This window comes from Artemia franciscana, chromosome 2 (assembly GCF_032884065.1).
Source record: "Artemia franciscana chromosome 2, ASM3288406v1, whole genome shotgun sequence".
Lineage (NCBI taxonomy): Eukaryota > Metazoa > Arthropoda > Branchiopoda > Anostraca > Artemiidae > Artemia > Artemia franciscana.
Window position 1 is genome coordinate 40,360,373 of NC_088864.1, and position 16,464 is coordinate 40,376,836.

The 16,464-nt window shown below is 37.6% G+C and overlaps 1 long non-coding RNA gene across 1 annotated transcript in view; it reads right to left on the reverse strand.

Annotated features, from left to right (window-relative positions):
• Positions 1-524: 524 nt before the first annotated feature.
• The window catches only part of LOC136041547 (uncharacterized), a 32,705-nt gene continuing 16,765 nt past the window's right edge, over positions 525-16,464 (reverse strand). Inside the window, exon 2 of the long non-coding RNA XR_010621053.1 lies at positions 525-739. This is a non-coding gene — a long non-coding RNA (uncharacterized LOC136041547). The remainder of the gene's footprint in view (positions 740-16,464) is intronic.

Here is a 16,464-nt window from a genome sequence, read left to right on the forward strand (position 1 = left end):
TAACAGTGGTCGTGTAGAATTTCAAGAAGGTCCATTCAATTTTAGATGAAAAGTTCTATTTCCCATTTTGAGAGTCCAGAGTGATCGGAGGACAACCAGCCCCCCGTACCCCTTTCCCCCAAATGTATTTGATCAATATTTTCAGATAGGCATTTTATTCAAAATTGTCTAAATTTCAAAGAACTACGGTCATTGATACCCCCAAACCCCCAGCGCTTGGGATGAGGGCTATAAGGTATGCTAATTGTTCTCTATTATTATATAAGGGTTAAATAGAAGGAGTGGTCGTATAAACTAAGAAGGGGGCTCATCCGACTGGAAATTGAAATTTCTAGTGTCCTTTTTAAGAGTTGAAAGTAATTGGTTTGTAACCAGCCTCTCCCTCCTCACACACTTTTTTCTCAAAATGTATTCGATCCAAATTTCGAACAAGCCATTTTGTTCAAAATAGTACAAAAGTCAAATAACTATAACTCAGGGGTTGACAATTCCCCCAAAGCCCCGGGGTAATTTTAGTTTTAGTACAGACTTTCTTTATTATATGCTAGCAGGTAAGTTTCAATGAAACTAAAAAAAAAAAAATAACTAAATCCTCGTCTGTTTGGAAGTAAAATAGTCGCTTATAGCCGTAAAAGCCTCTTCATTTGTAAAACACTATTTGCTTCTTCCTTGTTCCTCTTACTTTGTCATGCCCAAATGGAGCACCTTTCTTAAAGTACGAGGACCATTCCACATTCCCCTGAAAAGAAAAGAAAAACTGTTATATTAGCTTGTTATGGTGAAGTACTATAGCCATGACTGAAATGCTACAATTTTAGTGGTTGAATCATCTCCTTAAGGACAATGCGGTATTTAGTCACAAAATGAGAGAGTGAGAGAAAGATAAGGAGAGATAGATAGAGAGAGAGAAAGAGAGAGAGAGAGAGAGAGAGAGAGAGAGAGGGAGGGAGGAGAGAGAGAGAGAGAGAGAGAGAGAGAGAGAGAGAGAGAGAGAGAGAGAGAGAGAGAGAGAGAGAGAGAGAGAGAGAGAGAGAGAGAGAGAGAGAGAGAGAGAGAGAGAGAGAGAGAGAGAGAGAGAGAGAGAGAGAGAGAGAGAGAGAGATTTGGATATGATTTGAATATTCCCACTCTTTAGCAATCTGATTCAAATGTGTTTACCAGCATTACTAATACGATAGTGGCAATTATTCCTCTATAATATCTTCTTTAATTTCAACGATTTGAGATACCTTGCCACAAATTCTCCTTAATTATATTGACTTTGAGGGAATGTTTCTCTTCAAAACCCCTTTCCTTTTTGTTTCATTTAAAATCCTTAAGTGGCTTAAACCTGTACTAGCAGAAAAGTAAACAGCCGCGTTTTAAGGACTTTCGTTCATTTTTCACCAAAAACCACTAATATCAACTACTCTTTCGGATTTTCGTCATCTAATGGCTCGTACATGTATCCATCGCAACAGCGGCGATCCAGGGGGGTCACTCCTCCCCAAAAATTTTCTGGCACGCTCATTCCGTTCTTTTTTACTTTTTTTTAAAATTAAAACTTATCAGTTTAGTCAATTAATCGTGGCTTATTTGCACAATTAATAACAAAATACAGAGTTTCTGATGAATGATGAATGAAAAGCAATGTTATAACTTAAAACAAGCTAAAATTAACTATCTTCAACCTGCTCAGTATATATCTGTAAACTTGGCATAGGAATATTTGATTGATGCTAATTTCCTTCTTAAGGAGGTGCTAAAAATTGATATGAATCTGAATGTGATTAGCCCAGCTCAATTAGGCTCAATCACATCATAAATATTTAATATTTATGCTGTGGGTTCAATTGGCAAGCAAAAATAGACAGAATGGAAAGTGGTTACAAATTCAAAATGGATATTAAGAAAAAATCTGGACACGAATATAGAATAGATAAGAGACGAAAACTGATAGCTCAAAGTGGAAGGGGAAGGAAGGACATTTCTCGTTATTTTAACAAGAAAGATAAACCGAAAGGTAAGTTTCATTTCTTAATAGAATGCGCCTACCCCACATTTTTACTTTTACACCTTCTGCCGAATATGCGATACGAGAGGACGACAAACAAAACGAGAAAAACAAGCTTAAGTTAGTATTTATTAAAGCACATGTAAAAGCAGAACTGTTGACAAGTGCTAAACCCCAGGTCAGAACACGGAGGGGGGGGGGACACTATCCCCGGGAAGACTTTCTTTGCCACCTAAGCACTCACCTTTTTGAAACTATTTTGGTGTCTGACTAAGGTGAACAATAACAATTTCTGGACTAACTGTTTCAAACAGGGTATCCTCTTTAGCTAAGTATTTGGCAGCCCTAATTGCCTTGTGTTCAATTCATTTCCGCCTATTCCATTGTGCGTAGGGATCCTCTGGATAGCAACTTGGCGTCTTTCATTTTAGCAGTGCTGCCATCGCCTTTAAATATATATATATCTATACTAGCTGTTGGGGTGGCGCTTCGCACCACCCCAACACCTAGTTGGTGGGGGCACTTCGCGCCCCCAAGCCCCCCGCGCGCGTAAGTCGTTACGCGCCATTGTAGTTGTGTCCCTGTGTCCCACCTGTGAATATAGAAAGATGTTTTTATATGTTAATAATTTATATGTTTTTAACTACGTAAAACTTGCGAATATACAACATTCTTCGATGTCCCATTGTCTATGCATATAAATAGACTGTCAGGTTTACCGACTCTTGAACATGCAACATAAAATTGTCCATGGGAAAAGCAATCCATATTCAGATCTATACCTCATTATTCTAATGATTGCCCTTGAGCTTTGTTGATGGTGATTGCTAATCGAACATTCCCTGTGTCCCTGTCGTCATTTATATAGCCCCCTGTGCCCCCAGAATCCCCCTTGTAGTTGTGTCCCTGTGTCCCGGTCGTCATTTATATTCCCAGTATCCCGGTCGTCATTTGTGTCCCAATGTCCCAGTCTGTAATTTCTCTTTGAGCGTCCCAGTCGTCATTTATATTCCCTGTGTTCCGGTCGTCATTTGTGTCCCGGTGTCCCGGTATGTAATTTATCTTTGAGTGTCCCGGTTGTCATTTATATCTCCCGGTCGTTATTTGTGTCCCAGTGTCCCAGTCTGTAATTTCTCTTTGAGTGTCCCGGTCGTCATTTATATTCCCTGTGTCCCGGTATTTAGTTTTCTTTTTCTCCTTTATTTTTCAGTTTTATTCCTTTTTTTAGTTTTTTTTTCTTTTTTATTTTATTTATTTTTTTTTATTAGTTTTTTTTCTTTTTAGTTTTTTTTGTAGTTTTTAAATTTTTTTTAGTTTTTTTCTTTTTTAGTTTTTAGTTTTTTACCTATTTTTTAGTTTTTTTTAGTTTTTTTTAGTTTTTTTAGTATTTTTCTTTTTAGTTTTTTTTTGTAGTTTTTACCTTTTTTAGGTTTTTTTTCTTCTTTGTACTAATGCTAAAGTCAAGGTTCGAACCTGGAACCTCTCGGACCTGGAACCTGGAACATAACGCTTTACAAACTCAGCTACTCCGGCTTGAATACATTCGTTTTTGAATTGGTATATGATGAAATAATTCAGACGTCATATAATGACGTCACTCGACAGACAGATAGACAGAAAGACAGACAACCTATTTTTATATCTATCTATCTATCTATCTATATTATATCTATCTTCTATCTATATAAAAATAAGTTGTCTGTGTGTCTGTGTGTCGAGTGACGTCATGTTTGTGTGTCGAATGACGTCATATTTGTCGACTGACGAAAATACAGACCGGGACATCGGGACACAAATGACAAACGGGACACCGAGACATAGGGAATATAAATGACGACCGGGACACTCAAAGAGAAATCGACCGGGACACAAGGAATGTTCGATTAGCAATCACCATCAACAAAGCACCGGGACACAAATGACGACCGGGACACAGGAAATATAAATGACGACCAGGACACTCAAAGAGAAATTACAGACCGGGACACCGGAACACAAATGACGACCGGGGACAAAAATGACGACCGGGACACCGAGACACAGGGAATATACATGACGACCGCGACACTCAAAGAGAAATTACAGACTGGGACACCGGGACACAAATGACGACCGGGACACAGGGAAACAACAACATCAACAAAGTACCGGGACATAAATGACGACCGGGACACAGGGAATATAAATGACGACCAGGACACTCAAAGAGAAATTACAGACCGGGACACCGGAACACAAATGACGACCGGGACAAAAATGACGACCGGGACACCGAGACACAGGGAATATAAATGACGACCGCAACACTCAAAGAGAAATTACAGACTGGGACACCGGGACACAAATGACGACCGGGACACAGGGAAACAACAACATCAACAAAGCACCGGGACACAAATGACGACCGGGACACAGGGAATATAAATGCCGACCGCGACACTCAAAGAGAAATTACAGACTGTAAAGAATTACAGACCGGGACACAGGGAAACAACAACAACGGAGACGCCGAGGGGCACAGGGGGATTATAAATGACGACGGGGACACAGGGAATGTTCGATTAGCAATCACCATCAACAAAGCACCGGGAAACAAATGACGACCGGGACACAGGGAATATAAATGACGACCAGGACACTCAAAGAGAAATTACAGACCGGGACACCGGAACACAAATGACGACCCGGACAAAAATGACGACCGGGACACCGGGACACAGGGAATATAAATGACGACCGCGACACTCAAAGAGAAATTACAGACTGGGACACCGGGACACAAATGACGACCGGGACACAGGGAAACAACAACATCAACAAAGCACCGGGAAACAAATGACGACCGGGACACAGGGAATATAAATGACGACCAGGACACTCAAAGAGAAATTACAGACCGGGACACCGGAACACAAATGACAACCGGGACAAAAATGACGACCGGGACACAGGGAATATAAATGCCGACCGTGACACTCAAAGAGAAATTACAGACTGAGACACCGGGACACAAATGACGACCGGGACACAGGGAAACGGGACGAGGGGCTTGGGGGGGGCACGAAGCGCCACCCCAACAGCTAGTATCTATATAAAAATAAGTTGTCTGTGTGTTATGGCTGTCGAGTGACGCCATGTCAACATGTCATCATATCGTCATGAAGTTTGTTGTCGTCATGTTTGTTATGACGATGACGTCATTAAAGGTATTTAAGACATTCGTTCAAAGACAAATTTTTAATTGTAAGAAGATCGTGGACGGAAAAATGTTTAATTGTAAAATGACCGAAGAGCCTACAATGGCAACGGCCGGGGAAGCTGCTCAAAGAGTCAATGCCAAAAAACTTGCTGCTAATAGAGAAAGTAATAAAAGAAAGCGTGCTGAGGAATCACAAGAACAGCAAGAAAACAGGTTTGCGGCTGATAGAGAAAGTAAGAACAGAAAGCGTGCCGAGGAATCACATGAGCAACGTGAAAACAAGCTTGCGGCTTCAAGAGATAATGCCAGATTAGGAATGTGCAATTTCCGTCAACGAAGGCGTGTCGAGGAACTACCAGAGCAACACGAAACCAGACTTGCTGCTAAAAGAGAAAGTGAAAAAAGAAGGCGTGCCGAGGAATCACAAAAACAGCAAGAAAACAGGCTTGCGGCTGATAGAGAAAGGAAGAAAAGAAAGCGTGCCGAGGAATCACAAGAGCAACCTGAAAATTATCGCCTGGCATTCAGGTACAGCCCAGTCGATGATTATAGCTTGAGTAGATGTGTTCAAATCGGGACTATGTCTAAAATTTGTCCCAATTGCAAGGCCTTGAAATTCAATGGTGAAACAATGGGAATGTGTTGCGCCTCAGGAAAACTTAAACTTCCTCTATTGGCTACACCACCAGAGCCATTGAAGGCTTTCCTTACTGGAAATACGTCATGTTACAACTCATGTTTCCAAATGACGTCGTTTGGAGCCCAAATCGAAAATCCAGATCAATTTATGCCTACTTTCAAAGTAAAAGGGCAAATTTATCATAGAGAAGGGTCCCTTCTACCTTTCTCAGGCGAGAATCATAAATTTTATGATGATACAGTTGTACATCAGTGATAAAAATTCTGAATTGAATGCACGTTGCGAAATTTCTCCCGACGTTGAAAGGACAATTGTTTCCCAATTGCAACATCTTTTCCACGAAAATAATAATTTAGTGCGTCTGTTCAAAACAGCCATCGATTTGATGCCTACTGATACGCATAAAATTGTTATTTCCGCTGACAAAACGCCTCCTGGCCAACATGTGCGTAGATAAAATGCTCCAACTATCGACTAAGTGGCATTCGTTATGGTTGGTGATCAGTTTTTACCTCGAGATATTATTCTTCATAAGTGAAACGCTCAAATGGTAAGAATTGCTGAAACTCATCGATGCTATGATGCCCTACAATATCCTATCATTTTTTGGGACGGAGCCAACGGCTATCGCTTTATTGATAAATCCAGCCACTAACAAAGAAATGAACAAGAAATGCAGTGCAATGCATAATTATTCCTATAGACTAATGATTCGGCAGAATGAAGACAATTATATTTTAAAATTCCGTCAATTGTTTCACCAATACGTCGTTGATATGTATGCAAAAATTGAATCAGAACGTTTGCTATTTATCCGTCTGAATACGACCAAGCTCCACTCTGAACAATACATTCATTTTCGAGATGCAGTTGTAAATGACGGTAATACCACAAACGTTGGAAGATTAACGATTTTACCTTCCTCATATGCTGGCAGTCCCCGTCATATGCATGAATATGCTCAAGATGCTATTGCGTATGTTTGTCTCTATGGTCGTCCAGATTTATTTATTACATTTACATGTAATCAATCTTGGGACGAGATACATCAGCTTTTACTTCAAGGACAATCGGCGGTTCATAGACATGACATTACGGCCCGTGTCTTCCGGCAAAAGTTGAAATCACTGATAAACTACATAGTAAAATTTGAAGTGTTTGGGTCAGTGCGATGCTGGATGTACTCAGTGGAAAGGCAAAAACGAGGATTGCCACACGCACATATACTAATCTGACTACACTATAAAATTACTTCTAACGAAATTGATGATTTGATTTCCGCTGAAATACCCGATGAAAATGTCGATAAGGGGTTATATGATGTTTTTGTAAAAAAATATGATACATGGACCTTGCGGTGCACTGAACGAAAATTCACCATGCAAGGCCAAAGGAAGGTGCACAAAGCAATATCCTCGACTTTTAGTACCCAACACAATTATTGGCAATGATGGTTACCTACAATATAGAAGAAGATCTACTTAAGATGGCGGTAAAACAGCAATAATAAAGAAGCGTAACGGTACCACCATCGAAGTAGATAACCAGTGGGTTGTTCCATATTCCCCATTATTATCAAAAACATTTAATGCACACATAAAAGTTGAATACTGTAACTCCGTAAAGGCAATCAAATACATATGTAAATACGTCAACAAAGGCAGTGACAAGGCAGTTTTTGACTTGCAGCCCAAAATCAAAGATATCGACGAAATCGTACAATATCAGGCTGGAAGATCCAAAAGCAGTAATGAAGCTGTTTGGCGAATTCTTCCATTTCCGATACATGAACGTAGTCCAGCTTTAGTTCACTTAGCGGTTAATTTACAGAATTGTCAACGTGTTTATTTTTCGGAATCCAACGTGGAACAAAGAGCCCTGAATCCACCGGATACAAAGTTAACTGCTTTCTTTTCAATATGCAAAAATGATTCTTTTGCAAAGAAACTGCTGTATACTGAAGTGCCTTAGTATTACACGTGGAATACTAAAAATAAAGTATTTTAACGTCGAAAACAGGGTAAGTCAGTCGACGGCCAACCTACCATCTTCAAAGATACCACGATAGGAAGACTCTACACCGTTTACCCCAATCAACATGAATGCTTGTTTCTAAACCTGCTTTTAGTGAATGTACCCAGTCCGACGTCCTTTGAGTATTTGAGAACTGTAAACGGTACTATACATGACACTTACCGTAGTGCATGCCAAGCTTTGAATTTATTGGAGAATGACCAACACTGGGATAACTGCATCAATGACGCGTGCGAAACGTCAACTCCAAGTCAAATTCGTGCATTGTTTGGAATCATACTAACAACTTGCTCTCCTTCAGCTCCTACAGAGTTATGGGAAAAATATAAATCGAAAATGTCCGAAGATATACTCCATCGAAAACGGTTAGAGACGTCAGATATGACTTTTGATTTTACATCAGAAATTTATAACTACACTGTAGTTATTATAGAAGATTTTTGCGTATGTATGGCAAACAAATCTCTTCAGGATGTGGGAATGCCTTCACCTAATCGCACCGCTGCTGTTTCAACATGTGTAGAATTGGATCGTGAACAAAATAACATTTCCAAGTTAACGTCGGAACAAAAAGACATTTATGATACGATAATGCATTGTGTCGATAACAACGTTGGAGAAATTTTCTTTTTGGATGCGCCAGGAGGTACTGGTAAAACGTTTGTGATAAAACTGATTCTGGCATCAATTCGATCAAAAAATGATATAGCGTTGGCAATTGTGTCGTCTGGAATAGCCGCAACGCTGGTGCCTGGTGGAAGAACTGCTCATTCCGCTTTGAAATTGCCTCTGAATTTGCATTCTACAGAAACTCCCACGTGCAATATTTCCAAATCATCTGGGATGGGTAAAGTATTGCAGCAATGCAAACTTATAATTTGGGACGAGTGCACAATGGCACACAAAAAATCACTCGAGGCTCTGGATCAATGTTTGAAAGATTTGCGAGGGAATTCGAAATCCTTTGGCAGCACATTAATATTGCTTGCGGGAGATTTCAGGCAAACATTACCTATAATACCTAGATCAACCCCTGCAGACGAAATGAATGCTTGCCTGAAAAATTGCAATTTATGGGCACACGTAAAAACATTAAAATTAACTACAAATATGCGTGTCCGATTGCAAAACGATGACTCTGGTCAAACATTTTCAGATCAATTGCTGGCAATGGGAAACGGAAAGCTCCCAGTAGACTCAATTTCAGGACGTATACAACTACCTGCTGAATTCTGTAATTTAGTGACGTCCAAAAATGAATTCATTGAAAAAGTATTTCCGAATATTCTAAACAATTATAAAAATAATAAATGGCTAAATGAAAGAGCGATTCTTGCACCCAAAAATATAGACGTCCACGAAATCAACAATATTGTTTTGACCAAGATCCGAGACCAGGCAGTCCTTTACAAGTCAGTCGCCACAGTTTTGGAACCAAATGAGGCGGTTAATTATCCATCTGAATTTTTAAATTCCGTGGATCTTTCAGGGTTTCCACCACACGTGCTATAAATAAAAATAGGCGTACCAATAATACTGTTAAGAAATATCAACCCACCAAAGCTTTGTAATGGCATACGACTTGCCGTAAAAAAAACAATGGAAAACATAATAGAGGCCACAATCATGACAGGGCCTTTTGAGGGCGAGGCTGTTCTTATTCCTCGCATTCCCATGATTCCAACGGATCTGCCTTTTCATTTTAAAAGATTGCAATTCCCAATTCGATTAGCATTTGCAATCACCATCAACAAAGCTCAAGGTCAATCATTAGAAAAATGTGGTATAGATCTTAATACTGATTGTTTTTCCCATGGACAATTGTACGTTGCATGTTCGAGGGTCGGTAAACCTGACAATCTATTTATATGCAGCGACAATTGGACAGCGAAGAATGTTGTATATTCGTAAGTTTTACGCAGTTAATTTGTATTGTATCTATCTATCTATCTATATATATAAAAACGAGTTGTGTGTATGCATGTTTGTTTCTTTGTAAAAAGAGCGTTTGCATATGACGTCATTATAAGTACATAAGGCTTTGTATATGCACAGACAATGGGAAAGCCAAGAATGTTGTATATTCGCAAGTTTTACGCAGTTCAAAACACATATACAAATCTATCTATATTCATAGGTGGTGCACAGGGCCACAACTACAACGGCGCGTAACTAATATGGCGTGTAACGACTTACGCGCGCAGGGGGGGCTTGTTGGGGGGGGGGGGGCGAAGCGCCCCAACCAACTAGATGCTGGGGTGGCGCGAAGCGCCACTCCAACAGCTAGTTTATAATAAACATCAATATTTTAAGTATCTGTTTTAAGGTTTTCAAATTACTTTAATCTATTGTCAAAATATTTCGAAATATTTATGCAGTTCCCAGTTTTTACATTTTAGTTTGTTTTCTTTTATATATATAGAAGATATAATCTGGCGTAACAGACATAGTGTAACAGACATAACACACAAACAACTTATTTTTATATATATAGATAATAGAAGATAGATGTCCCGGTGTCCCGCTCGTCATTTGTGTCCCGATGTCCCGGTCTGTAATTTCGTCAGTCGACAAACATGACGTCACTCGACAGACACACAGACAACTTATTTATATATATATATATATATATATATATATATATATATATATATATATATATATATATATATATATATATATATATATATATATATATATATATATATATATATATATATATATATATATCAATTATCTTTTTATGGAACGTGGCTGTTTCCTCATCAAGGTTTTATAACCTTGGTGATAACGTCAGTTATCACCATCATATATTATTTTGTTTTGTAAAAAGGTTGTGTGAATTTTTAAATTCCGTGGATCTTTCAGGGTTTCCAACACACGTGCTGCAACTAAAAATAGGCGTACCAATAATACTGTTAAGAAATATCAACCCACCAAAGCTTTGCAATGGCACGCGACTTGCCGTAAGAAAAAACAATGGAAAACGTAATAGAGGCCACAATCTTGACAGGGCCTTTTGAGGGTGAGGCTGTTCTTATTCCTCGCATTCCCATGATTCCAACGGATCTATATAAAAATAAGTTGTGTGTGTGTGTGTGTGTGTGTCTGTCAAGTGACGTCATGTTTGTGTATCGACTGACGTCATGTTTTCGACTGACGAAATTACAGACCGGGACATCGGGACACAAATGACGACCGGTACACCGGCACATAGGGAATATAAATGACGACCGGGTCACTCAAAGAGAAAGCGACCGGGACACAAGGAATGTTCGATTAGCAATCACCATCAACAAAGCACCGGGACACAAATGACGACCGGGACACAGGGAGTATAAATGACGACCAGGACGTAAGCAAAAAAAAACTAAAAAAATTAAAAAAAAGGTAAAAACTACAAAAAAACTAAAAAGAAAAAAAAAATTAAAAACTAATAAAAAAACTAAAAAGCTAAAAAACTAAAAAAACTAAAAAAGAAAAAAAGGGAAAAAAAGGAAAAAAAAGAAAAATAAAGGAGAAAAACAAAACTAAAAAAAATAAAATAAAAAAAAACTAAAAAGAAAAAAAGGGGAAAAATACAAAAGTTTATTTCATCATATACCATTTCAAAAACGAATGTATATACAGACCGGGACACCGGGATACAAATGACGACCAGGACACAGGGAATATAAATGACGACCAGGACACAGGGACACAACTACAACGGGGACGCCGGGGGGCACGGGGGGATATATAAATGATGACGGGGACAAAGGGAATGTTCGATTAGCAATCACCATCAACAAAGCTCAAGGGCAATCATTAGAATCATGAGGTATAAGTATAAAAAAACTAAGAAAAAGGTAAAAAACTAAAAACTAAAAAAAAGACCAATTCAAAAACGAATGTATATACAGACCGGGACACCGGGACACAAATGACGACTGGGACACAGGGAATATAAATGACGACCGGGACACAGGGACACAACTAAAACGGGGACGCCGGGGGGCACAGGGGATATATAAATGACGACGGCGACACAGGGAATGGTCGATTAGCAATCACCATCAACAAAGCTCAAGGGCAATCATTAGAATCATGAGGTATAGATCTGAATACAGATTGTTTTCCCATGGACCATTATATGTTGCATGTTCAAGAGTCGGTAAACCTGACAATCTATTTATATGCACAGACAATGGGACAGCAAAGAATGTTGTATATTCGCAAGTTTTCCGTAGTTAAAAACATATATATATATATATATATATATATATATATATATATATATATATATATATATATATATATATATATATATACATATATATATATATATATATATATATATATATATATATATATATATATATATATATATATATATATATATATATATATATATATATTTATATCTATATTCACAGGTGGGACATAGGGACACAACTACAATGGCGCGTAACTAATATAGCGCGTAACGACTTACAGGCGCGTGGGTGCTTTGGGGGGGGGGGCGAAGCGCCCCCACCAACTAGGTGTTGGGGTGGCGCAATTGGGGTTAGTATAAGTTGTTGGGTAAAGTTGGGGTTAGTATATATCTATATATATAAAAATAAGTTGTCTGTGTGTGTGTGTGTGTGTCTGTCGAGTGACGTCATGTTTGTGTGTCGACTGACGTCATGTTTTCGACTGACGAAATTACAGACTGGGACATCGGGACACAAATAACGACCGGGACACCGGCACATAGGGAATATAAATGACGACCGGGACACTCAAAGAGAAAGCGACCGGGACAAAAGGAATGTTCGATTAGCAATCACCATCAACAAAGCACCGGGACACAAATGACGACTGGGACACAGGGAGTATAAATGACGATCAGGACATAAGTAAAAAAAAACAAAAAAAACTAAAAAAAAGGTAAAAACTACAAAAAAACTAAAAGAAAAAAAACTAAAAACTAATAAAAAAAACTAAAAAAGCTAAAAAACTAAAAAAAAACTAAAAAAGAAAAAAAATAATAAAAAAAGGAAAAAACTAAAAAATTAAGGAGAAAAACAAAACTAAAAAAAATAAAAATAAAAAAAAAACTAAAAAGAAAAAAAAGGGGAAAAATACAAAAATTTATTTCATCATATACCATTTCAAGAACGAATGTATATACAGACCGGGACACCGGGATACAAATGACGACCGGGACACAGGGAATATAAATGACGACCGGGACACAGGTACACAACTACAACGGGGACGCCGGGGGGCACAGGAGGATATATAAATGACGACGGGGACACAGGGAATGTTCGATTAGCAATCACCATCAACAAAGCTCAAGGGCAATCATTAGAATCATGACGTATAACTAAAAAAACAAAAAAAAGGTAAAAAACTAAAAACTAAAAAAAAGACCAATTCAAAAAGGAATGTATATACAGACCGGGACACCGGGACACAAATGACGACCGGGACACCGGGACACAAGGAATATAAATGACGCCCGGGACACTCAAAGGAAAATCACAAACTGGAACACCAGGACACAAATGACGACCGGGACACAGGGAATATAAATGACGACCGGGACACAGGGACACAACTACAACGGGGACGCCGGGGGGCACAGGGGGATATCTAAATGACGACGGCGACACAGGGAATGGTCGATTAGCAATAACCATCAACAAAGCTCAAGGGCAATCATTAGAATCTTGAGGTATAGATCTGAATATTGGAGCTTGGTGTCTCTTGATTTTTTTTCCGTGAAACTTGTACATTGATTTTCCTCCTCTGAAAGTCATTTTCGTTCATAGAACTTATTGCGTGCTAATTTTTAGCTCGTGGAACTTTTTACGTGCCAATTTTTGTTCAGAAAACTTGTTACATTGGATTCTTTTCTTCGTGAAACTTGTACATTAATTTTACTCTTTGTGAAATTAGTTTTATTCACGGAACTTAATGCGTGCTAATTTTTTTCCATGAAACTTGTTGCTTGCATATTTTTGTCTATTAAATTTGTTGCATCTTGATTTTTCTCTTCGTAAAACTTTTACACTTGATTTTTCTCCTTGTGAAGCTAATGTTCTTTATGGAACTTGTTGTGTGCTTATTTTTATTCGTGGAACTTGTTGCATGCTGATTTTTTTCGTGGAACTTGTTGTATGTTGATTTATCTCAAGGTGAAAGTTGCTGATTGTTTTTTTCTCCTCGTGAAACTAATTTTGTTTAGTTTAATTATTGTGCACTGCTTTTCGTTCATACAACTTGTTGTGAGCTGATTTTGTTCGTGAAACTTCTGCATGCTTATTCATCGTTTTGTGAAATTTGTACATTGATTTTTCGCCATGTAAAATTCATTTTGTTCATGGAACTTGTTGTGTGCTTATTTTTCTTCGTGGAACTTGTTGATTGCTGATTTTTGTTCGTAAAACTTATTGCAAGTTGATTTTCTCTTCGTAAAACTTGTAAATTAATTTATCTCTTCTTAACGATTTTTTTTAAAGGAACTTGCTAGGCTCATTCAACTTGTTCCGTGCTTATTTTTGTTCGTGGAACTGGTTGCGTGCTGATTTTTGTTTGTAAAACTTATTGCAAGTTGATTTTTCTTTTCGTAAAACTTGTAAATTAATTTATCTCTTCTTAACGATTTTTTAAAGGAATTTGCTGCGTGCTGATTTTCGTTCATGGAACTTGGTACGTGGTTATTTTTCGTTTCTGGAGCTTGTTACATGGGAATTCTTCTCTTTCTATAATTTTTGCACTGAGTTACTAATTTTAAAACTAGTTTTGTTCACGGAACTTAATGCCTGCAAATGTTTATCCATGAAACTTGTTGCATGCTGATTTTTGTTTATGAAATTTGTTGCATCTTGATTTTTCTCTTCGTAAAAGTTGTACACTTGATTTTTCTCCTTGTGAAACTAATGTTCCTTATGGAACTTGTTGCGTGCTGATTTTGTTCGTGGAGCTTGTTGCGTGCCGACTTTTATTCATGAAACTTGTTACATGGTTACTTTTCTTATCGTGAAGATGTTTTTGTTCTTGAAGCTTGTTACGTGGTGATTGTTATTCATGAAACTTCCTGCTTGTGGATGTTTCTTTTCAAGAAACTTGTACATTGATTTTATCTACTTGAAACTGATTTTTCTCATGTAACTTATTGCGTACTGATTTTTGTTCGTAAAACCTGTTGCATGTTGTTTTTTCTTTTCGAGAAATTTATACATTGAAATTTTCTTCTCGTGCAACTGATTTTATCCAAGGAACTTGTTTTGTGCTGATATCTTTTCGTGGAACTTGTTGCGTGCAGATTTTTTTTTCATGAAATTTGTTTCCTGCTTATTTTTATTCTTCGTAGAACTTATACAATTATTTTTCTCATTGTGGAAATGTTTTTGTTCTTGGAACTTGTTATGTGGTGATTTTTATTCGTGAAACTTCCTGCCTGTTGAGCTTTCTTTTCATGAAACTTGTACATTGATTTTATTTACCTGAAACTGATTTTGTTCATGAAACTTATTGCGCACTGATTTTTTTCATAAAACCTGTTGCATGTTGTTTTTTCTTTTCATGAAACTTGTACATTGAAATTTTCTTTTCCTTGTGCAACTGATTTTTGTTCAAGGAACTTGTTGCGTGCTGATGTTTGTTTGTGATTCTTTTTAAATGTTGATTTTTCTCTTAGTGACATTTATACATTAATTTAATTCTCCTGGTAAAACTGATTTTGTTCAAAGAACGTTTTGCATGGATTGTTTTAGTAGAACTTGTTGCATGCTGATTTTTGTTGCACATTAATTTATATCTAAGTGAAACTTGTACTTTTTTCCTTGTGGAATTTGTTTTTTCAAGGAACTTGCCACGTGCTCATTTTCATTCATGGAACATGTTGTGTGCCTAGTTTTTGTTTGGTGAGTTTGATGTGTCATGATTTTTTCTTTTCTTGAAGCTTATACATATATTTTTCTCCTCATGAAACTGATTTATGCTGATTTTTGTTCATGAAACTTATTACATGAAAGTTTTTCTCTTCGTGAAACAAAACTTGTTGCGTACTAATTTTCGTTAGTAGAACTTGTTGCGGGCTAATTCTTGTTCATGAAACTTGTTACATGTTTATTCTTCTTGTTGTGAAACTTGTACATTGAGTTTTACTAGTTTTAAAACCGGTTTTGCTCATGGTACTTAACGCGTGCTAATTATTGCTCATAAAACTTGTTGCGTGCTGATTTTTGTTTATGAAATTTGTTGCATCTTGATTTTTCTTCGTAAAGCTTGTGCACTTGATTTTTTCCTTGGGAAACAGAAATTCTTTATCGAACTTATTGAGTGCCAATTTTTCTTCGTGGAATTTGTTGCATGCCACTTTTTGTTCATGAAATTTGTTAATTTTCTTAGTGAAACTCGTACAATTATTTTACTCATCGTGAAAATGTTTTGTTTTTGGAACTTGTTACTTGCTGATTGTTGTTCCTGAAACCTCCTGCCTGTCGGTTTTTATTTTCACGAAACTTGTACTTGACTTTGTCTACCTGAAACATATTTTGTTCAATGAACTTGTTGCGTGCTGAAGTTTTTTCATGATACTTGTTATATGTTGATTTTCTCTTA